Source organism: Canis lupus, chromosome 13 (assembly GCF_048164855.1).
Source record: "Canis lupus baileyi chromosome 13, mCanLup2.hap1, whole genome shotgun sequence".
Lineage (NCBI taxonomy): Eukaryota > Metazoa > Chordata > Mammalia > Carnivora > Canidae > Canis > Canis lupus.
Genome location: NC_132850.1, coordinates 28,426,711 through 28,451,547, shown reverse-complemented (window position 1 = coordinate 28,451,547; position 24,837 = coordinate 28,426,711). Strand labels below are relative to the sequence as shown.

At 36.6% G+C, this 24,837-nt stretch overlaps 1 long non-coding RNA gene across 1 annotated transcript in view; it reads right to left on the bottom strand.

Moving 5' to 3' along the window:
• The window catches only part of LOC140602823 (uncharacterized), a 290,185-nt gene that overhangs the window by 71,396 nt on the left and 193,952 nt on the right, over positions 1-24,837 (bottom strand). The gene's annotated exons all lie outside the window — the stretch shown is intronic.

Sequence of the window (24,837 nt, the reverse complement as noted above, 5' to 3'; positions counted from 1 at the left end):
GGCCTGATGTGGGACTCATTCCAGGACCCCGGGATCATGACCTGAGTAAAAGGCAGACACTCAACCACTGAGCCACCCAGATGCCCCGAAGCCTTGTTTCTGAAATTACAGATGCTAGTGTTTTTGTCTTTCAGAATTAATTATAATTGTTTATTTTAAAAAAAAATTTAACCTACCGACATTCTCCCAATAGTAAACTAGTATTTTTGAATGTCATCTTTAACCTGAGCCTGCTTCAATTTATAACACATCAAAAGCTTGCCATATTTGGTTCTAAACAACTGTACTGATTTTTACAATGGCCTTTTAAAATTACAATTGCCAGGTGTTTTGGCTAAGGAACTTGTCATCTGAGCACCCTAATGCTTCCCTTCTACCATTACATAGATCTGAAAATTAATGGAAGAGTACCTGAAATTAATGGAATAGGCTTCTGGTCTCATTAAACTCTAAAAATATTCTTAATTAGAATTTTTACTTTTAATATTGACTTTCCCACTCTTCTGTATATAAATTCTCGTCGTAGCTCAAGTATCACTCACATGTGCCAAAAGGCTAGTGAAAGTCTTTTGTATACCAGGCTTAAAACAAGACAAAAACTAAATCTGAAAAAGATTTAAATAATCCAGCTCTTACTTCCTTTTTAATCTTATCCTCAGGGGATACCTTGCACCCCTGTGGTAGAGTTGTTCACTTTTGTTATTTAGTAAACATTTACTGAGTACTTACTATATGTATTTGACACTTGATTTCACAGATAACCTGGTCTTTAGGACCTTATGGTCCAAGAAAAGCTGTCATTTACTGAAGGCTCACTCTGTGCCAGCCTAAAAGCTAAGCACTTCAAATGCATTACTCATTTAATCCTTGCTACTACTCCAAGAAGGGGAAATTATACCCACTGACATATGAGAAGACTGAGGTTTAAGATCCTCAAATAACTTGACGGAAAGCACATAACTTGAAAGTGGTAGAACTGGATTCACAGCAGTCCATGCGACTTTAAAGCCTGTGCTCTATCAATTACCAACTACAGAACTGCATCATTAGTGGGAAAGAGAGTTGAATAGGGAAGTGGGCCACAGAGGTGAGGGCTGGATTTCATCAGGATAGGATTCTTGAGGGGTGCCTAGGTGGCTTGGCCAGTTAGGTGTCTGCCTTTGGCTCAGGTCATGATCCTGGGGTCCTGGGACTGAGTTCTGGATCAGGCTCCCTGCTTGATGGGCAGCCTGCTTCTCCCTCTCCATCACTTGTGCTCTCATGTGCTCTCTCTCTCTCAAATAAATGAATAAAAAACAAAACAAAACAAAACCCAGATAGGATACATGAGCTGAGCCTGACACTTAAAGCCTGACACTTAAAGAAACTTTCTTCCACACTGGGTAGAGATTTTGGTCACTCCAGGAAGCAGCAGGAGCACACTAAGTGTGAAATAGTAACTTCTGGGAGCTTTATGGAGAACTAAGGAGACTAGGACATGAGGAACTGCATATACACTGTGGAGTCTGGAGAGAAGACAGAAACCATATCCTGTTCTAAAGAGTTTTAACTTTATCACAAAGGCCCTGGAAGTGTTCTAAGCAGGAAGTTATGTGGTGAGATTGACCACACCTCTACCCAGTAAGAAGCTGTCATGTAAGGGATGGGGGGGAAGCATGCAAAAGAGATTTGAAAATAATGAGCACTAATATATCTTTTTTTTTAAGATTTTATTTTATCTATTCATGAGAGACACACACAGAGAGAGGCAGAGACATAGGCAGAGAGAGAAGCAGGCTCCATGCAGGGAGCCCAATGTGGGACTTGATCCTGGGACTCCAAGATCATGCCCTGGGCCGAAGGCAGGTGCGCTCAGCCGCTGAGCCACCCAGGCGTCCCAAGCACTAATACATCAATGACATATTAAGAAGTTTGATTTAGTGTGCATCACACAGAATACTTCAGTGCTTGAGAGAATGCACAGAAAGGATTGATTAAGGCCAGGTATGGTTAATAAGGAAAGGTTTCCTAGAAAAGCTTTGTTGGGAGCCTGAGAAACATGAATAGATAATATAAGGACAGAAAGAAACATCTAGTTGGAAGCAGTAAAGCCAAAAAACAAGAAGGAGCAAGTTACATGTGAGCAGGAGAGTGGGGCTGGTAAAGAATGAGTTGGAATATAAGAATGGAAGATAAAATTAATTTATGTTATCTAATTCATTTGGCAATGATGGAGAAAATGGTTGTTATTTCAATACAGAAACAGCAATGTTTCCAGAGAGATTTTAATCAATCTTGTAGTCACATTACTATATCGGTTAGCCCCTTGAGAAAATTCTCACTTAAAATGCATATGTAGGGATCCCTGGGTGGCTCAGCGGTTTAGTGCCTACCTTCAGCCCAGGGTGTGATCCTGGAGTCCCAGGATTGAGTCCCACATCGGGCTCCCTGCATGGAATCTGCTTCTCCCTCTGCCTTTGTCTCTGCCTCTCTCTGTGTGTCTCTTATGAATAAATAAATAAAATCTTTAAAAATAAAATAAAATAAAATGCATATGTAAGGGTGCTTGGGTGGTACAGTCTGTTAAGTGTCTGACTCTTGGTTTCTGCTCATTTTGGAATCTCAAGGTCATGGGATCCAGCCCCCTGCAGGGCTCCACACCCAGTGTGCTTGCCACACTCTCTCCATCTCCCTCTGCGCCTCCATCCCCATGCTCTTCCACGTGCATGCTCTCTCTAATAAATAAATCTTTAAAAAAAGATGCATATGTAAACACGTTAACAAAAACCTGTTAAGTGATTTCAGTTCTTTGTGAGACGTAAGATGACTAAAATAGATCCTGATTTTAAGGAGTTAAGAGATAAAGCTTACCACACATCCATAGATGCATATGACAACATAGGCCTTTACAAGTGTATGTTTACATTGACTTGTACGAAATAAAACAGGAAGTGGACTGTGTAGTAAGTACATAGAAAGTAGTATTGTTCCCTGGAGAAAAGACTTATAGTAAGCACTGGTGATTTTTTCTTGGTGATATTGAGAGTTGGTTGTATAAACTTTCCCCACAGCTTATGGGGAAAGGTGTTATCATCTAAGAAATTCTTATCTCAGTTAAGGAGGAATCTGCCAAAACCTAGAAAAAGCTCAAGAAGTTTCCTTCTGCTGAGTCATGAGAAAACGCATGATATCTCAGAAAGGAACATGAATTACATTTCTAGTAACTTGGAAGCCCGAAGGCTTTGGTGGCAGGGTTTTTGGATGGTACAGGTGGAGTTGTCATCTCTTTAACCAAAAAATGCACTTTGGAGACAAAGATACACTTGGAATTGAATCCATCCAGATGATATCAAAAAACTTAATTGTATTTTCTAGGCTATGGCTCCTCATTTCAGAATGATGGATGTCAGAGAAGGAACAAGGAGCAGTAGAAAATGAAAAGATCTAAAGTTCGGGTTTTTCCATATGCTCCTTCCTATAGGAAGGCACTTAATTTACTTTTATCATCTTTATCATTTTAGGTTATTTTTAGTTTGAGTGAAAAGAGGGAAAGCATACTTCTATACCTGAAAATATCACAAACATACAGACAGGAAGGTTTGATATGCCATAGATGCAATTGCATTGTTTGAAAAGAAAAACCTAATAAATAGGATGTATTGTAAGATATTAATGTAAATTCTTACACCTAGGTTCAGAAATTAGTTGGACAAGTACAGAAAGACAGAAAACTGGCTTAACTGCATTTTAGGTAAAAACAAACACCTGGGTGGCTAAAGTTGGTTTTACAATTCTATACAAGCCAACTGTGTGATGTGGCAGCCAAAAATATCTAATGAACCCTCAGATTGCATTAGCAAAATTATAGTGGCCAGGGAAAGCAAAGTAATAATTCTCTGGCTCTTTGCTCAGGCCAGACCACATCTGGAGTTATGTATTAATTTCTAGGCCCACTGACAGTTAATTACAGTACACCCCAGGAACATGATTAGTTGTTCAGCTTATGGAAACCATGAGGTATGAAGAACAGTTAGAAGGAACTGTGTTTAATGTAGGAGACAAGATATTCACAAAAAGTGCCTTAAAGTCTGAATGACTGTCATATAGCAAAGAGTTTTTATTTACACAGCATAGCTTTTGAATAGTGATTAATGCCAATCTAGGGGCAAATTTCATGGAAAAATATGTTGGGTCAACATTAGAGATATTTGTTTAAAAATCTGAACTGTCCTTCAATACATGGGTTACTTTATGAAGTCGTTACAGGAAACTTAAAATATTCTAGATATAGTTGAATATCTGCAACATGTGCTTGAGTCAGCTATTACCAGTGTATGAAAGCTTATTGTTAAATGTTTAGGACCTTTGCCAGCTGGTTTGGTAGCCTGAAATCAGAAAACTGGAAATATTTACACTAGAGAAATTGGTAAAAAGTATAAATTAGTATTTTTTCTTTTGAGATCCAGCTTACCAGCATACCCCTGCATTTTGAGAGATGTCAGTGTAATAGATAAAAAGTTTTCACTCTTCCGAATCTAAAAGCCTATGGATATATTAATATATAGCAGAATATAATCTGAGTTTTAAAATAAAATAAAAAAGAAGTCATATGGGTAGTAAACCCAGGGAAATTTATAAAAAGATGTTAGAGGTAAAATGTCAAGAATAAAAGAAGAATAAATACTAGTGGATTATATTCTACAGGACCAGGGAAAAACAGCATTAGGGAGAACTTTACAAATATTTTGAATTTTTGAGATTTGTCATTTTAAGAAGAAAAGCATATCTTAGACATATCTGTTTTTTTTTCTTTTTTAGAAATAGATATATTAAGGAACAAATGAGTAAAGTTTATATCCAGAAATTGCCAAGCAGTTTAACTATAAATTTTGAGTCTAGAATAATTAGCTTTCAAAACTGCAAATATATTTCACTGTATTTTTTATAGTTAATGTAAATGCTATCTGAGATCATTGCTTCTGTAACATGAGTTTATATTCTTCATTCTATAACTTAGGGATGGGCTAATTATTCCTACATTTAATCATAAACATAAATTACCTTAATTCCAGGGGTATTTAAGATTCTTTTCATATGGGTGGCCCTTTTGATATGTAGTTAATTAGTGCCTGGCTTGTATGTTTTTTGTTGAAATAGCCATAATACGATGTTCAATAAAAACAAAGCTCTGTAGTCCCTCATGCTATAAAAATTTAACTATCTCATGTTTCAAGGTGCAATAGCTTTGAAATTTAAAAAAAAGGTAATACTTCTCAAATGTCGTTAGTTTTGTGCGACATTTTAATAGACTCTTACAGATATTTTATTTCAAAATGGAAAGAAAGTTTTTCCAATTTGAAAACATTTCTTTCCTATTTTCCATCATATAGCATAGAAATAAAAACACAAAACTCCGTATTTATCTCTTCTTTCTTTGAGTAGCTATATATGATACTATGTATATGCTCCTGGTAGAGTAATGACTGAGTTAACACTATGACTCACATGTTATAATTATTTTTACATCAAATAAAATTCAAATATTTATTAGAGCCTTATGAGCAAGGTCTGTGTCTCATTCATTTTTGTGCACACATAAACACATACACAGAACAATTTACAAATATATGCGTTCAGTACATACTTTAAAACATCTTTGTTTTTCATTCTTCTTTTAAAGATTTTATTTTTATTTTATTTATTTATTTATTTATTTATTTATTTATTTATTTATTCATTCATTCATGAGAGAGAGAAGCAGAGACACAGGCAGAGGGCAAGCTCCCATACAGGGAGCCTGACGTGGGACTCGATCCCAGGTCTCCAGGATTAGGCCCTGGGCTGCAGGCGGCGCTAAACCGCTGAGCCACCCGGGCTGCCCTCTTTTAAATATTTTATTTATTTATTTGAGAGAGAGAGTGAGAGAGAATATGAGCTGCGGGGCAGTGGCAGAGGGAGAGGGAGAAGCAGGCTCCCCACTGAGCAGGTAGCCCAATGCCAACTGGATCACAGGACTTTGGGATCATGACCTGAGTCAAAGGCAGGCAGTTAACCAACTGAGCCACCCAGGCACCTCTAAAAAATATCTTTGATTGAGGAAGTTAGTTTACTCAAGATTCTATTAAATAATACAAGCAACATGCTTTTTTTGTCGGTGGTGGTATATTCAGAAGCAACATAAGTCCATTCCTCTATTATTTTCCCATAGTCTGTGAGTGCTAACTTTCTGTCATCTTCATTAAAAGTGCTGATTTTAAATTTATAGATACAAGTTAAGCCATGATTTTTTTTTTGTAGAATGGAATTTTGAAAAAATATTATGTTTAATAGGATCCAAAATAAATATATTTGCAATCAATCCATCAAAATAATAAATTGTAAGACAAATAATGCACACACATATATAAGTATATATATGTGATACATAACTATATATATATATATATATTTATTTATTCATTCAACGAATATTTTAAGAGTGCCTACTGTAAGCCAGGTACTGTTTTAAGGAACTCTGATACATCAGACAACAACAACAACAAAAAAAGAGAAAGATGCTGATCTAACAGAGTTTTCATTTTAGTAGAGGAGGTAACCACTGAACAGTACATATAATTTTTAGAAGGTGATTAATATTTTTTGTAAGAAGGTAATGTTTACCATGAAAGAAGGAAAGAAGGAAAGAAGGAAGGAAGGAAGGAAGGAAGGAAAGAAAGAAAGAAAGAAAGAAAGAAAGAAAGAAAGAAAGAAAGAAAGAAAGAAAGAAAGAAAGAAAGAAAGAAAGAAAAAGAAAGAGAGAGAGAGAGAAAGAAAGAAAGAGAAAGAAAGAAAGAAGAAGAAAGAAAGAAAGAAAGAAAGAAAGAAAGAAAGAAAGAAAGAAAGAAAGAAAGAAAGAAAAGATAAAAGGGCAAGTACAAATAGGAGTATCAATTTCATGACTATTTCAGACAGTAGTTTGAACCTGAGATTCCACATAACTTTTTGGGTAGAGTCAGCAGGATTCCTGGCAGAATAAATGTGAAGTGTGGGAAAAGGGGTCATGAATGGTGCTATTGTTTTTGGCCAGAACAATTATAAAGTGATGGATGGTGTTACTGTCAACTGAGTTGTGGAAAGCTATGCTTGTGGCAAGTTTGGGAGGGAAGCACATTAAGAGCATGAATTAGGAAATTCCAAAATAGATGTGAGCAAGAATAAGCCCACCACACACCATAAAATGACCTAGATTTCAGACCACAGAATAAATATAAGAGGTGACCAACTTTGTCCCAGTGAAATGGAACAGACCCACCGTCTTCTCGTTGGTTACCACAGAACGGTAACTAACACATATTTATATTAATTGACATAACTTATAGGATGTCTGACAACATTTCTCTTTGCATTTTTAAAAATATTACACGTGTGGTTAAGAAGCTATCCTTCCTGTGGCATAAAATTCCAAGAGGAAGGCCTTCTTCAGGGGAGGTTGAATATCCCTACAGCGTTAGAGCTAAGGATTCAGGGTATCTACCATTTAACTGTGCTCTTTCCCACTTCTGCTGGTTTTCAACTTTGTGTGGGCTGTGAACTTTCCTCACCAGGTAAAAAATGTCATTAGTTTTCACCTTAATTGAGGCGCAATTTATGATTTTATTGACTGAAACTGGAATTAAGCTGATCTTTATATCGTCAATAAAAAACAACTTGTTGAGCAAACCAATTCCATACCAAGAACAAAGAATCTTTTCAATCTACTGAAGGGAGCAAAGGTTTCTTGAGCACATTACAGTCCAGAACAACACGCAGGTGAAAGTATACCTTGTTCTAAGCAGCGCAGGGGTGCAAAAAGTAAACACTTCATGATTCCACCAGCCCCCTAACTGTTCACAGAGCAGATGACAGTCAAGAGGAAGGTTTTTCTAGGAAGAATAACCTTCCCTGGGGTCAGAAGTAGTAATTAATTCTAACAATGTGATTGTAAGAGGAGAGTGTAGCTCAGGTAAGCCCGAGATTAGTTGTAACAATTGCTTTTCTTTATTAAAATTATTTCTCTGCTAGACATTTATTCTAGTTTGAGTTCCTATATCATAAAACCAATTAACTGAATCAGTTACACTAGGTTGGGCAAAGGTAGCACAACTCTATTCTTTTGCACTTCTACTTTTTGGATTCTTCTTTTTTTTTTTTTTTAAGATTTTATTTTACTTTTGCAAGTAATCTCCACACTCAAAGTGGGGCTCGAACTCACAACCCCGAGATCAAGAGTCATGTTCTCTACCGACTAAGCCAGCCAGGAGCCCCCATTACCTTTTGGATTCTATCTGAAGATTTGTTTTTGTTTTGTTTCCTAGATGAAGTTGGGCAGATTCCATCGTTTTTAGAAAACATTTAAATAACAAAAAATGTAGGCCTTTCTCATTAAAAATACACGCCACCATCCAATTTAAATGTCTCTCCTACTTGAGCTTGTACATGACAGAGGCTGCACGGGGGAAAGTCATGATCAACTTCATTCTTTTTCTCTGATGTACTTCTGAAGTCACTCTCTGGCACTTCTTGCCTTACATTTCTGGTCTCCACGGCATCAAGTTCTGGGGAGTAGAGGATTGGTGAAGGGGCAAAAATGGCTTTACTGTGATGGATTCAGTTGTAACTTAATGTTGGGTCTTTGTATTGGATGCTGGCTTTTTTCCCCATGGGATGCTCCTCCACCCCCTCAACCCCCACCCCCTCCCAGCATCCCCTGCTGCCACTTTAATGTTGAAAGGTAATGGTTGCTCCAGGGATGCAGCTTGCTCCTAGCGCTCAAGAAAGCTGACTGCATCAATTGCCAGATCTGTGTTTAGTAACTTCATGGTGGTAACTTGAAATCGACCACAGTGGGAATAGTTACATAATGGAAATTGGCAAATGCTACAAATCAGAGCTTTTAAAAATTTTGGGGGGAGGCAGGAGCAGGAGTGGGGGGAGTACCTGGCGATTATTAAGTCATACTAGCACATCAATTCATATATCAGTTCCTCGGGCCTCCTCAGCTAGACTTTTGTTCAAAAGCTCTTTTTGAGAGTGATGGTACATACCAAGCATTGTTCTCCTTAGAAGTATAACATAAATTGTCAGAGTTCTTTTAAAAAGTTCCTTACTTTGGAGGAATAGGAAGGGAAATAGAATTCTAGCACAAGTAATGTCAAGTCTTTTTCCCAAATCTCCCACTACCGGAAACCACTGTTGATAAAGTGATGGACTGGTGTTCAATTGCACTTTCTTCAGCATTTCTCGTAATACGTAGACTTTTTCTTTCTTTCTTTCTTTTTTTTTTTTTTATCTCTGTCTAGTGCCTGTTTTAATTTTAGTGGGGTTTGAGAAGGGCAGAGAGATAAACCATATTATCAAATGGCCACTCTCATTCTGTAAGTCTCACTTCTGGCGCTTTAAAATTAGAATAACTTAATCTGCTTGCTGGGCTTTTTGTGAAGATTAAAAGTTAAAATTCATATAAAGAACTTAGTGCCATGCCTGAAACTGGCCTATAAATAAATGACTTACTTTACAATGCTGAACAGTGGAAAATATAGTAGTTGCTTTGTTTTAGATGTGGCAAATAATACTATCTCTGAGGCAAATAACACACATTATTATTGTTGTTATTATCATAAATAGCTCCCATATATATTATATATATAGCTATATTAAAAGTTTTAAATCTCTGAAGAGTTATTTTAATAACAATTGCTATCTGCTAAAAGTTTTAAGAAGCATTTTTTCCTTTTTACCTAATAGGAAAAAAGTGAATGATGGTTCAATTTCTTTATAGGGTAGTTAATTACTTTATTTTATAAAGTACTACAACTAGCCACGACTGGAACACTTATCGTTATTTCCTGCTTTGGCAGGAACTGGCTATAAACCTTTTTATCCTCTTCACAGAATCCCATATACATTAGATTTTCAATACATAATTCATAAAAAATTAATTACTCAATATTAAAATTGAGAACACCTGAAAAATTTATATATGAACTATATAATTAAAATAAAGGACACAGTATATAATTAAGCATCCTTATATTTGAAAAGTATCTGACATCTATTGAGTGCCTACCATATGCCAAAAAAGCTCATAGCATTTCTTTTTATGGAATAATCTAGTGCAGAGTTTAAATATTATGTTTCTGCTGCCAGCTTCTGATTCATAAAATTTTAAATTGTCTACTTGCTTAACAACCAGTTAGGTTTTTTTTTACTCCTCCCTCCCCACCAATGTGCTTATTAGCTCCTCTCTATCATAACTACACTGTGATAGAATCTGTGATGGTTAATTTTCTGTGACAATTTGACCTGGCCACCGGGTGCCCAGATATTTGGCGAAATAGCTCCTGTTTTGACTGCTTTCAAACTAGAACATTAGATTTTTCCTACCTTTACATTTCAACTGAAAAACTGGCTCTTCCTAGGTCTTGAAACCCTCAGCCTATGGACGGAACTATACCATTGGCTCCCCTAGTTGTCCAGCTTACTAACTTTGTACATCTTGAGGCATGTCAATCTCTCTAATTGTGCGAGCCAATTGCCTATAAAAATGTCATATATGAAAAAAATGTCATATATGTGAGATAATTAAATCTCCATCCTATTGGTTCTGTTTCTCTAGAGAACGCTAATACCAGAATCCAATGTAGTTCTAGAACAATTTTTTTAAAACAAATATTCAGCATTTATATCATTAGGACGGTGTAACTATTGCTCTCTGGAAAACCCTGTCTTCTAGGACAGAACTGGGTGGAAGGAGAAGATATTACCACTGTGTACATATACTTTCTTTTCCTCCTTAGTTTTATTATTTATTCATTTATTTTTCTGAGAGGGGTCATTATTTTTTTTCAAATTTTTATGTAAATTTTAGTTAATATATAGTGTAATATCGGTTTCAGGAATAGATTAGTGATTTATCGCTAACATATAACACCCAGTGTTCAACTGGGTGCCCTCCTTCATACCCATCACCCATTTAGCCCATCCCCCACCCACCTTTCCACCATCGACTCTTAGTTATCTACAGTTAAGATTTCTTATGGTTTGCTTCCTTCTCTTTTCTTTGTCCCCCCTTCCCCTATGCTCACCTGTTCATCTGTTTTGTTTCTTAAATTCCACATATGAGTGAAACCATATGGTATTTTCCTTTGACTTATTTTGCTTAGCATAATATACTCTAGCTCCATCTACATGATTGCAAATGGCAAGATTTCATTCTTTTTGATGGCTGAGTAATATTCCATTATATTATTTATGTATATATATTATATATATCCATATATTTATATGGATATACCACTTCTTCTTTATCCATTCATCAGTCAATGGGCATTTGAACTCTTTCTGTAATGTGGCTACTGTTGATAATGTTACTATAAACACAGGTGTATGTACACCTTTGAATCAATATTTTTGCATCCTTTGGGTAAATATCTGGTGTTGCAACTGCTGGATTATATGGTAGTTCTATTTTTAACTGTTTGAGGAACCTGCATACTGTTTTCCAGAGTGGCTGTACCAGTTTGCATTCCCACAAACAGTGTAAGATAAGAGGGTTCCTCTTTCTCCCCATCCTTGCTAACATCTATTGTTTCCTGTCTTGTTAATTTAAGCCATTCTGACAGGTGTGTGGTATCTCATCACAACTTTGATTTGTATTTCCCCAATGATAAGTGATATTGAGCATCTTTTCATGTGTCTGTTAGCCATCTGCATGTCTTCTTTGGAAAAAATGTCTATTCATGTCTTCTGCCCATTTCTTAACTGGATTGGTTTTTAAGTGTTGAGTTTGATAAGTTATAGTTTATAGATTTTGGATACTAGCCCTTTATCAGATATGTCATTTGCAATTTTTTTTTTCATTTCGAAGGTTGTCTTTAATTTTGTTGATTATTTTGATGTGTAAAAGCTTTTTATCTTGATGAAGTCCCAATAGTTTCTTTTTTGCTTTTGTTTCTCTTGCCTCCAGAGATGTGTCTAGTAAGAAGTTGCTACAGCCGAGGTCAAGGAAGTTACTGCCTGTGTTCTCTCCTAGGATTTTGATGGCTTCCTATCTCATGTTTAGGTCTTTCATCCATTTGGAATTTATTTTTGTGTACGGTCTGGTCTTAGCCTCAGCAAAGACTTCCAGTACTATGTTAAATAACAATGGTGAGTATGGATACTTCTGTCTTGTTCCTGACCTTAGAAGAAAAGCTCTCAGCTTTTCCCCATCGAGGATGATATTAGCTACCGTTCTTTCACATATGGCCTTTATGATGTTGAGGTATGTTCCCCCTATTCCGACTTTGTGTAGGGCTTTTGTCAAGAATGGATGCTATATTTTGTCAAATGCTTTTCCTGCATCTATTGAGAGGACCATATATATGGTTGTTATCCTATATCAATGTGGTGTATCACATTGATTGACTTGTGAATATTTAACCATGCTTGCAGGTTAGGAATAAATCCCACTTTATCATGGCAAATAATTTTTTTTTTCAAGTAGGGTACATGCCTAGCATGGAGCCCAATGCAGGCCTTGAATTCATGACCCATAGATTAAGACCTGAGCTTAAATCAAGAGCCAGATGCCCAACTGACTGAACCATCCAGAAACTTCCATGGTGAATAATTCTTTTAATGTACGGTTGGATTGCTAGGATTTGGTGAGGATTTCTGCATTCATGTTCATCAGGAACACTGGCCTATAATTCTCCCTTTTAGTGGAGTCTTTGCCTGGTTTTGGAATCAAGGTAATGCTGGCCTTGTAGAATGAGTTTGGAAGTCTTCCTTCTATTTCTCCTTTTTGGAACAGTTTGAGGAGAATGGGTATTACCTCTTCTTTAAATGTCTGGTAGAACTCCCTTGGGAAGCCACCTAGCTGTGGACTTTCATTTGTTGGGAGTTGTGGGGTTTTAAAAAAGATTTTATTAAAAAAAAAAAAAGATTTTATTTATTTATTCATGAGAGACAGAGAGAGAGAGGCAGAGACACAGGCAGAGGGAGAAGCAGGCTTCATGCAGGGAGCCCAACGTGGGACTCGATCCCAGGTCTCCAGGATCAGGCCCTGGGCTGAAGGCAGATGCTCAACTGCTGAGCCATCCAGGTGTCCCTTGGTGGGAAATTTTTGATTACTGATACAATTTGTTTGCTGGTTATGGGTCTGTTCGAATTTTCTATTTCTTCCTCTTTCAGCGTTGGCAGCTTATACGTTTCTAAGAATGTATCCATTTCTTCCAGATCTCCCAATTTGTTGGCATGTAATTTTTCATAATATTTTCTTATGTTGATTATGATTTCTCTACTCATTCATGGTTCTATCTATTTGGGTCGCTTTTCTTCTTTTTGATAAGTCTAGCTAGGGGTTTATCAATTTTCTTAGTTCAACTTCCAAGTTTCTTCTCCTGGAATACCACATCGTTTTTAAATGAAATGTGGGGATGAGAGACAACAGAGACTGAAAATACTCTTCTATTCCTTTTCAACCCACCATGGATTTATGCACTTATTCAACAAACAATCATTGAGCTCTTACTCTATGCCAGATATCGTGCTATGTGTTGTGAGGGAAATAGAGATGTCCTTTAAAAGCTGACCCTGAAACTCAGTCAGGAAATGGCATTGTGTGAATGCCAGTTCGATCAAGAAATACCCTTCCATGGATGCAGAATTCAACTCAGAATCTAAGTCATTAGGGAATTTAAAAAAAAACTTCTAAAAATTATATATATGTATGTATCTTTTTTAAACAATACAAAATGTCAAACCATGAATATTTTTAAATTAGTTATCTGAAAAGTCCATAGGTGATTATTACAGTTTAATGACAACCTGTGCTACTAGTTCCTAAATGCCAATTCTTTTAAGAAACCGAGAGCCACAGACAGTATATGCTAATTATCTACATTATTTGCAAGGATTTTTTTTTTTTGTAAGATTGTTAGAGTTTAGGGCAACTGAACAATGCTAAAGAAACATCAAAATAATGAACAACAACAACAACAAAAAGCCTTTAAATATAGAGAATGAATAGTTATTCCAAAGATACTGGTAGAATTTATATAAAAGAGCGAACCATTTCAGTCCTGAGAAATCATGAGTAGTTCATGAAGAGCTAATAAATAGAAGTAAAACAAAGAACACAAACATTTTTAAGGAAGTCTTTTATACTCTTTCCCCTAGTGTTTATCCTCATTCACTCAGTGGCTGGAATAGCTGCTTTTGTGGGCTGTCTTCCCAAAGGTCATGCAGGAATGAACCAAGAGAGCCCTTTACGTTAGCCTGGGTCACAGTGACTTTCAAAAAACAGTTCCATTGGAGAGGTGACAGTAGACAAAGAAGGACAGAGAGAAAGTGGTTACTGTCGCTGCCAGCTGGCATAAACCTTGTCTTCATGAAGTTCAATATAAATGAAAAGGGGAGACGTTAAATATTTCAAGACCTGATAACATTAATGAAAGTATTGAGTTGATTAATTTTAAATACAGAAGAAACCTGGTTGGAAACCAGCTGAAAAGTCAGTGAAGTGGGGGAGAGATGGAAGATACTCGAAAGGAAGGAGAGAATTCTAGCACAATAGTCTGTGTGAAGTAATCCGATCAAAGATCAGGTGAGAAGCCAGCTGAGTTAGGGACAGAATAAAGTGCTGAGACATGGACACTGGGTAATGTTGGAATAAGCATAGAGAGCCATGTGGAGAAGGGGTAAAGGATGTGTGTGGACCCTGGGGCCAGACAGCCTGGGTCTGGAGCTAAACTCTGCCAGTTTTTAACTGTGCTGTCCCAGGACAATAGTTTTTACTTCTCTGCACCTTCACTGCCTCACATGAAAAATAGGGATACTGTTAGTATCTTCAAAGTATCTTCACTGTAGCCTCCTTGTGAGAATGAAATGTGTGAATACTTACAAAGCACTCAGAATAGAGCCTCACACATGACAGACAGTCAATGATAGCTGTACCTATTTTTTAAAATATCTGCAGCACTAGGAGGGTAGAAGAGGGGAAACTGAAATCTTAGAGAGAAAAGTCTCATTAGTGGTCTACAGTGTCATCCACACATAGTAAATCACATTAACACAATAACACTGAAAGTAACAGTAAGTAACCAACAGGGGGCTTGCTCTTCCAGGGCTTGTGTACACTCATTAAATCTTCACCACAAACCTTTGTGGTAGATACTATAATCATCCTGGTTTGCAGATGAGGAAACATATAGGTTAAACAATAAAATGTGCATCAGATATCAAATGGGCTACAGAAGATTACTCTGAATTGCACTGAACTAGAATAAACTCTATGGCCTTTGCAATTTGTTTCAAACCTTATCCATATGTGAAGATGTTCGGTGAAAGCTGGGAGCAAATTCCAGCATAAGCCACACACTACAGAGGTGATATATTTATTAATAAATTTGTATAGTTGATATAGGTTAATGATAAGTTGAGAAAAAGGCAACCCACTAGGATCAGCAGAGAAGAAAGGAAAGCTAAGCTGAGGAGTGCGGGCTAGACTGTGTATGCAGAGGGGAGCCATCCAGTGAATGGAAGTGTCAAGATACTCTCAGCAGGGAACACAAGAGGAGTCTCTCCCCACCTCATTACAGAACTTGGTACCCGTGCTGCACTCTTTCGATGGTGTACACATTATGCAGCAACAAAATTATTAAATGCATTTATCCTGTCATTAGGGAAGAGTGACAGGCCCAGACCACCCGCCCATATTAACCTTTCCTTTTTTTTTTTTGTATTAAAATTTTTGCCTCCCATTCACTTTTTCCTTTCCTCCTTGCTCATAAACATTCATCCTCCATAGGCTTTGCTGAAATTTGCAAGTTTTCCCAGAGCTGCAATCCCAGTTGGTGTATCACTAGCTTTTTTTCTCCACTTATCTGCGATATGCAAGTAACCATCTGCTGTTTGAAATTGCATGGTTGCCAGCATAAACTGTGAGAGGTATGCTAGGAGGATTCAAATCTCTCACTACATTGCAGAGGAGAAAATCTGTTTTAAATATTTCTAAAGGTTGCTTTATATCAAATGCTTGATTTATTTCCACTTGAAGAAGTTAAAAAAGAAGTAGGATTGAAAAGCACAGATAATGCTACCTACAGGCAGCCAGCCGAGAGATTAGTACCTCACAGGAAAATGTGTTGTTATTGTTGGTTATAAGGCTCTGAAGTTACACAATAGAAGGAACTCTGTAATTTTAGTTTTGTTATTTTTTCATGTGTGTTCATAATTCTAATCAAAGTAATTCTTTGTGATTGTTTCATGTAACATCTTATTGCATTTTATGTATTAGTTTCATTAGTATTTTTCCAGAGCAGCTTTCACTTTATGTTTTTCTTAATAGCTAGAGACGACCACTTGGCCCAATAGGTGGTTTAAATTGGGAATCTTTAAAAAGAGGATGCTCTTCAGACCAGGGTTTGAGGTGTCTGGGTGGAAGGGTTTTTCTTACCCAATTGACTTGACTAACTACAAAGATAATGCCTTTCTTAGGTCAGATCACTGAGACTACAAAGCAAAAATCAACTGTAGGCTGTGTACAAAAGTGATCATTATAGTTTGTCATATAAAAGATCTGAGATTTAGGGCCCAAATTACTTGTTACCAAAGATTAAATAGGTGATTTCCATTTTTAAAAACATATTTGGGAGAAATCTATCCTTTTGAGAGGCAGAAGGGAAAAGACAGCGCCCTATCTTCTACCTTAGAAATTCCCCATCAAAGTCTGTCCTCGAAAAAGACCATAATATCTTCTTGAAGCAGCATCTCGGCCCCCAAAGTGAATTACCAAATTCTTTCCTTTCAGTCTAGCCACTGAAAAGTTTTTGGTAAGAATTTTCAAAGGAAAGTAATAAAATATCATTTAAAGAAGGGAAGTAAAAATCATCAGGGAATCTAAAGTGTATATAGTTATCGTGCTTGAAAGGAGAACTGGGGGAAAATGTCATATAACATAAGACACTAAATGTCTAGAAGCCATTTAGCATTTAAACATGCAGTCTTGAAATTATAAAGCAGTGATGAAGATAAAGCTGATTAAAAGGAATCTGTGCATTTAGGTCCTTTGTATGTTTGATGTGTGTATAATTTACAGAGATTTAGGGTGTGACTGCTGGAGCCAGGTCAAGGGCACTCTTGCACAACTGAGTGTACTCACTGGTCAAGTTACCCTGGGGTCTGTTTTCGAGTGGCTGCACTTATCTCCTCCAATAAACAGGATGTTGATGGAGCACAAGATTTGCTCTTCTGTTTTGTTCATCAGTGTAATTTTGCTAAAAGTATCTATCCCAAGATATATCCAGCTATACTCTCATGGAGAGTTTAAAATTTTATTCTCAGGGTAGAAGGAAAGAGAAATGTGATCTTGAGGCTCTCCACTCATTGCCTTTGAAGACATGCAATGCATAATAGGTGCTCAAAATTTTTCCTGAATGCATTATTAAATGAATTAATATGCCAGGTGGTACAAAAAGCAGTTTCAAAGACATGATGGGAATGAAGATCCAATGATAGTGAGTTAAAGAAAACATAAACAGAATAGAAGGGGAGAGAGCAAAGAAGACAACACTGCTGAATAGTTTTGCTGTAAAAGGGATGAAAGACGTGGGATAGGAGCTCAAAAGGAAAGTAGAGTGCATTGGATTTTTATTAAAGTTAATGACTTGCTATTTTAGGTGGATATACTACAGTATGTTTGTGCTTTGATAGGAATGATCCAGTGGTGGGGGAAAGTGAATTGACAGTGAGAGAGAGGGAAAAATTACTGAAGCGATGTCCTTTGGTGGATGCCAAAGGCTGGCCATGAACAAGACAGGCTTGTATCTTTGTTCTTTGGTTACAGGGAACCAAAAGCTATGCAAGCTGATGGATGCAGGCTAGTAGATGCTGGAATATAAAATAGCACTCTTCTGATTCTTTTGGTCTCCTAAGTGGAAAAGGAATCAATTTCATCGGCACAGAATGAAGCAAGAAGTATTTTCAATTTAAGGAAAAAGAAAAGGGTATGAAATAGTCCAGGAGTGTGGGAGGTTGCATGGACGATACAAATATACTGAAATTACCTACCAAGTAGCTCTAACAAAATTCTTGGGAGTCTTTAAAACTTCTTTGCTGATCTTTTCTACCCCTGAAGTTTGTTTAGAACTTGAAACTAGGTTTACAGGGAAAAGCTTTGTAAGAAAAAAATCCTGCCACATTTTTGACTGGTAATGTTTAAAAGTCACACATTTTTGGGAGGCAATATCACTATATAGTCTTTTGCAATCATACTGGTCTTTTATAGATTGACAGAACTGGTATATTTAGTGAAGCTTTGTGTTGCTGTTTCTATAGATGAGTGGCTGTTTTCAGAATAAGAACTTCACCCTGACTTTGGATTATATAAGTCAGTGAAACAGTGTGAACATTTCAATTCAATCATAATCATATGGTTTTGCAATGTGTAATCACTTTGCAATTTTGGGAAACTTTGGATATAGTTCGATGTTAGCATCTTTCTTGTGAATATGAAAAGAGAGGCTCAAAAATGGCATAACAAGAGAAAAAAAATCTGGGAAAGGGGACATTTGGGTGTCTTGGGCTTCTGGGAGTGAATTAACTGAATTACCCGAGGGTGTATGTGTTGTTTTATTGATTTGCTTCTCATACCACCTTAAGAATATGAAGGGGAAATAAAAGTAGAGATTATGGGTAAAAAAATCTTTTATATAGGAAAAAAAATGCTATCCAGGGAGTTATTTTATATATTGTTACATAAAAATATCAACTATAACAATTTCCTTGTCTGCTCAAAATTATTTTATGAAAATCTATAACTGTAAAAAGGATCTGTAAAAAAGGTAGATAGGGTAACCAAATTTCACAGATAAAGTTAAAAACAAAACAAAACAAAACAAAACAAACAAAACACATTTCAGTCCCCATCTCCTGGCTTAATTTAACTAATCTTTCTTTGGACTGAAATTGCCTCTGGTAATTTCTGACTACAAGAATCGCAATTCTTTTGGAGGTTCTGTATGGTATTCATAGAAAATATAATTATTATTTTTACTAGTGTGTGGAATGCACAGAGAATTTATAATAAACTTTTGTATGTTCAAGGTCATTACCATCATTAGTTCGCCATGACATACTCTTCCAGGAATGTTAACACCTCATGTGAAGAAACTGAGGCATAAAACTTGTTGGGGCAGTGAATGGCAAAGCAACAGTGAATAACAGCTTCCTTCTGCCATCTCCTTCCCAAGGAAAAAGAATTCATGGGCGTTATTTTCTCTTTCCTAATCCATTATCTTTTATTTCTATTCTTTGTCTAAGGCACTGAGATATTTTAGAAAAGCCTCAGTCCTTGGACACATGCTGGGATGGCCCTATAAATGCCTCTGAGAATTCTGCCTCTGGTACAGCTTGACAGACATCAGTCAGACTAGAGAGGCTGACACGTACTGAACATAAAATGACTCACAGACTTAGGGCACCGTTTCAGGGAGCGACTGAGTGTCCACAGGCTTTTGTGTCATTGTACCCCAGCAGTTACTAAGTCTTCTCACTGGCAGAAATGGCAGTGGCCTAATAAGGGATTTTCCACTGATTACCCTCTGATTGTACTTGTACAATCCTACAAGTAGGAGCCAAGAACATTTTCTCCCTTGAGAAGAGGGGGAGTCAGAAGGCAGCGGGGAGACTCTGGAAAGGAACTCTAAAAGGGATTTCAAAAGAGTTTCATGTTGCATATTGGAAAGGAGAAGGTTATAAAACTCAGGGAAATACCAGATGAGATAATGTTCTGGTTGCCCATGAAGGAGAATAAGGCTAAACACAAGGCAGTGGCAAATATGCATATATTAGCTGAAATATTTGAGTGGGGAGGCATATTAGAAAAGGAAATTCCCTGTAGGGATATTTGATTTCATCAGATTGATAAATTGTTATGCTGGGAAACTGTGAAGGTAAGCATATCAGTTCAATCCAATGACTTTGGCATGTGTAATGGAGTGTGATTTATAAGATATATGGATTCAGGCATTTCAACTTGACATGTGATTATTGATGATAACTTGATCACCTAATTCCAAAGTAAACATGGTTGGCATTCTTAGAAGTTCAGAAATATTTATTGCTCCGTGTACATGTTGATGTTTGAGGATCATTCTTTCAGAATTTTCTTTATGAGAGAAGAAGAAGGAGGGAGCAGAAAACCCGAATTACTATCTTTGTTATGAACTGAACCATCTCCTCCGAATTCACATGTTAAAGCCCTAAACACCAATAACTTGGAATATGACTTTCTGGAAATAGAGCCTTTAAAGATGTGATTAAGCTACAATGAAGTCATTAGAGTGGGCCCTAACCCAATATGACTGGTGTCCTTTTAAGGAGAGATCAGAACACAGAGAACACAGACACAGAGACCAGGAGGTAAAGATAGAAAAGGCTGTTGTCTGAAAGCCAAGGACAGAGGCCTCAGAAGAAGCCAAACATCCTGACACCTTGATCTTGGACTTCCAGCCTCCAGAAATATGAAAAATGCACTTCTGTTGTTGAAACCACCCAATGTGTGGGATTTTGTAGTCCTAGAGAACTAATATTCTTTCCTCTGTTCTCTCTAGTTGCTCTCTTCTCCAATCTAGAGATAAGGCTTAAGGACTATTTAACAACTTATTGAAGTTTCATTTACACAAAATGTACACATCTAAGGTAACTTTTGTCACTATAGGCAATCATTTTCCCTGCTTTTTGTTACAATACATTACTTTGCAATTTCCAGAATTTTATGTAAATGTATAATAGAAATAGACTTTTTTTTTTTTTTTTTTTTTTTTTTTGCCTGACGTTTTTTCACTCAACATAATGAACTTGACACTCATCCATATTCTGGGTGCATCAGTGGTTTCCTTTCTATAGTTGGGTGCATTCCGTTGTATATCTTATATGTTATTATATCTTATATGTTGTTTATCTATCTGTTGATGGACATTTTGTGTATGATTTTTTCTCTCTTGTTTGAGACTATTACAAATAAACCTATATTCAAAAATTATTTTTCCATAATCATCAAATATTGATTTCAGCAATAGGCACAGTAGCTTGGTAGTTCAAATCTTGTCACTATAAATTTTTGTATACATTGGCCAAGTTTCTTATAAGTGCTTGAAGTATCCTGTGTCTTGTTTTTCTTTTGTTTTTGTCAATACCAGAAGAACAATGAATTAGTAATTAGAAGCGAGTTTCTTTGGTGGAATGAATAATGTTCAAGATATGTAGACTGTGTAGAAATCTTCCATAGGAAATATATCCTTGCATAAACAGATAAAAAATGTAACATATCTAATAAGAGTCTGTACCCACCAGAATGATGTCCCAGAATGGGAAGACTGATGGCCTTGTGTTAAGACACTTATTAATGGGGCACCTGGGCGGCTCAGTGGTTGAGCGTCTGCCTTTGGCTCAGGACATGATCCTGGGGCCCTGGGATTGATTCCCTCTGCCTGTCTCTGCTTCTCTCTCTGTATCTCTTATGAATACGTAAATAAAAAATATTAAAAAAATACTCAGAGGATTTTCTCGTTGACCCCAACTGGAAAATTAGCTGATTTCTGCTACTCTGACTGTAATGAAATTTTGCCTGCTTTAGCTTTGAAATTTTCATGATATGTGCTGTCAGAGTGCTAAAGAATAGAGAGCTGAGATCTCATCAAGCATACATAACAGGTGGTATGACTATTTTTATACCTATTCGCTGTGAACTATGAGACAAATTTCACTTAGGAGACTTGAATTCATTATAATTCATGCCACCTGTATCAAAGTTGAATCTCAATGATAATTATAGCTACCTAGAACAATTTAATAATTGTGAACAATGAAATTGATTTAGTTTGGTTCATAACAGTGTTACTTCCTGTGTAAGATGGGCATAACAATGACTGAATAGAGTCTTTGTGAAAATTAAAGGAATAACATATAATGTGTTTAGAACAGTGCCTGGCATTTGGTAAGGGTAACAAAGGATGATATAGGTATCTATCTATCTATCTATCTATCTATCTATCTATCTATCTACCTACCTACCTACCTACCTATCTACCTATCTACCTATCTACCTATCTAATCTTAGGAATCATTCAAGCTAAAATTTTTATCAATACCAAAATGTTGATCAGAATGAAAACTTTAAAGATTTATTATTTATTCATGAGAGACAGAGAGAGAGAGGCAGAGATACAGGCAGAGGGAAAAGTAGGCTCCCTTGGGGAGCCTGTTGTTGGGACTCGTAGGAAATCTAATATTAGCAGATGCTAACACCTGAGACAATGTTGTGGGCTGAATTGTGTCCTCCCACAGAGATACGTTGCTGTCCTAAACTCCCTGTATCTGATAATGTGACCTCATTTAGGACTAGGATATTTGCAGATATAATCTAGAAGTCATCTTGGATTAGGATCTACCCAAAAAGAGGAAATTTTGGATACAAAGACATATACAGACACAGGGGAAAAGGTCATGTAAAGACTGAGGCAAAGATTGGAATTAGGGTGCCACCAACAAAGGGAATGCTAAGGATCGCTGGCAACCACCAGAAGTCAGAAAAGGGAAGGGAATATTCTCTTCCGGATCCTTCACAGGAAGCAGCCTTGTGGACATTGCAGTTTCAGATGCAGCCTCCAGAGCAGTGAGAAAATTGATTTGTTTTAAACCACCTAGTTGGTGGTACTCAATATTCGTTAACTTCAAATTAAACAAACACATAAAATCTCTCATCTCAGAAATCAGTGATTCCAATGGAAATAATCCAGAAAGATACAAAATTTCCATTTGACTGAATTCTTACATATGCTCCATTCTTTATGTCATCTCCTCTCTTTGTCTAATCATGCTTAGATGACAAAAATGGAAGACCACGTTTCACTTAAATTTTAAGTATCATGTAAAATTTTTACCATCTCAAGAATTACACTATTAAAATAATCATATTTTTAGTTTTGTTTTTTTAATTAAGATTTTATTTACTTATTTGAGAGTGAGAGAGCATGAGTGGAAGGAGGAACAAAAGAAAAGGGAGCCCAAGGCAGGCTGATCCCAGGATCTGGGGGTCATGACCTGAGCCAAAGGCAGACCCTTAACTGACTGAGCCACTCATGTGCCCCCAAATAATCAGATTTTTAAAAAAGAAAGATAATTTCATCATAGTATTTCCTCATTTGTGAAAAAAAGGAAATAAGGAACTAAATTTTGGAAACAACACTTCCAGTCAGTGACTCCACCAAGCATTTTGACTGCACTTCTATTTAAGCATTTGATCCTATTTTTGAATTCCTTTCTTGGTCTCAAATCTAAAACTCAAAAAAATATCTAATTAGGATTGATAACTTTAAAAAATTACATTCAAAGATATTTTGTTCTTTAAAAAATGTTAAGGATTGAGAAGTTCATATAATCCTCGAGTAAAAGAATAACTAAATATAAATGCAAATCTAGTGTAAGAAGAAAAGTAATGCCATTAATTAAAAGAAAACCTCCCAGTTGATTAATGTTAATTATTATTTTTCATGGATATTAAGAGACTGAATATGCAAATGAACAATGGCCAGACCACATGTAAAAACAGAATTCTGATCCACAAGCTGTAGCAACAAGTCCAGGAAACCAACCCATTCTCTAACAGTAAGCAGCTCCACAAGCCAACCTGCTATCTATAAATCAGACTTATAAAAAGTCAGACCACCATCACTAGTAGCAATCCAGGCAGCTAAATAATAATCCCTATAAAAATTGGCCCCAAATGGCCAGCACTTAATTAATAACTGACCACTTCCCTAATTTTTATCTCAGCTTCTAAATTTAAAGATCAACCAGAGAAAGCCAAATATGCACCTGTAACTAATCACAGGATTTCCAGCTTCCGGTTAGCCCACCTGCAGCTTCCCCTTGCCAACAAACTAATCAAGGCATACCTGAAGGCTTCTCTTTTCTATAAAACTTGCCCCACTCCGCTCTCTGCCTTTAAGTCTCTGCCAAGATGCAAGTGATGGTGTTGACTCTCTTGCTATAGCAAGCTCTGAATAAATAAATAATCTTTTATGTTCTCATAGAAACCTTTCCGGTAAAAGAGCCAGAGGACAAACTTAAAACTACCAGCTATTTCTATGAGCATACTACCCACAGGTGAGTGTGCAACCACAGTGCTGAAGATATGTAACTGCTGAATAATTTATTTACAGTGGAATTCTAAACTCATATTACCTTTATTCGTTTATTTGTAGAATTAAGATAGGTGGCATAGGGCATATTCAACGATGAGCAATAATTGAGGTGTGTGAACACGTTCAGTTTGGCACAGGTTGAAGACTTAGCAGTATTATTCTCTAAAGACAAAAAATTTTGCTGCAATATTTTATTTTATTCATGCAAGGTGTGGAAGTAATTGGTGAATAATTACAAGTGTGTTATGTGTGCATTCAATCCACTGGGACTAAAGTTCACCTGCAAAGTCAAACAGGCAAACTGCATTTCTCACTTCGCTTGGTTCAGGAAATAACACTGGATTCACAAATTATAAGGCACTTTTAATTAAGAGCTTCCTTATATATAATTGGTATGTTTGATTTGTTAGGTTTAACACTAAAGTTTTGACTCCAAATTCTGTTTTTCTAAGTTGGTCTCTGTTTTTACAACACTAGAATTTTTTTTAATGTAGGCTCCGTGCCCAGTGTGGAGCCCAAAGTGGGGCTTGAACTCAGAACCCTGAGATGAAGACCTGAGCTGAGATCAAGAGACAGAGGCTTAACTGACTGAGCCACCCAAGTGCCCCTTACAGTAGAATTTTTAAAAAGATTTGAAAATGTGCTTCACATC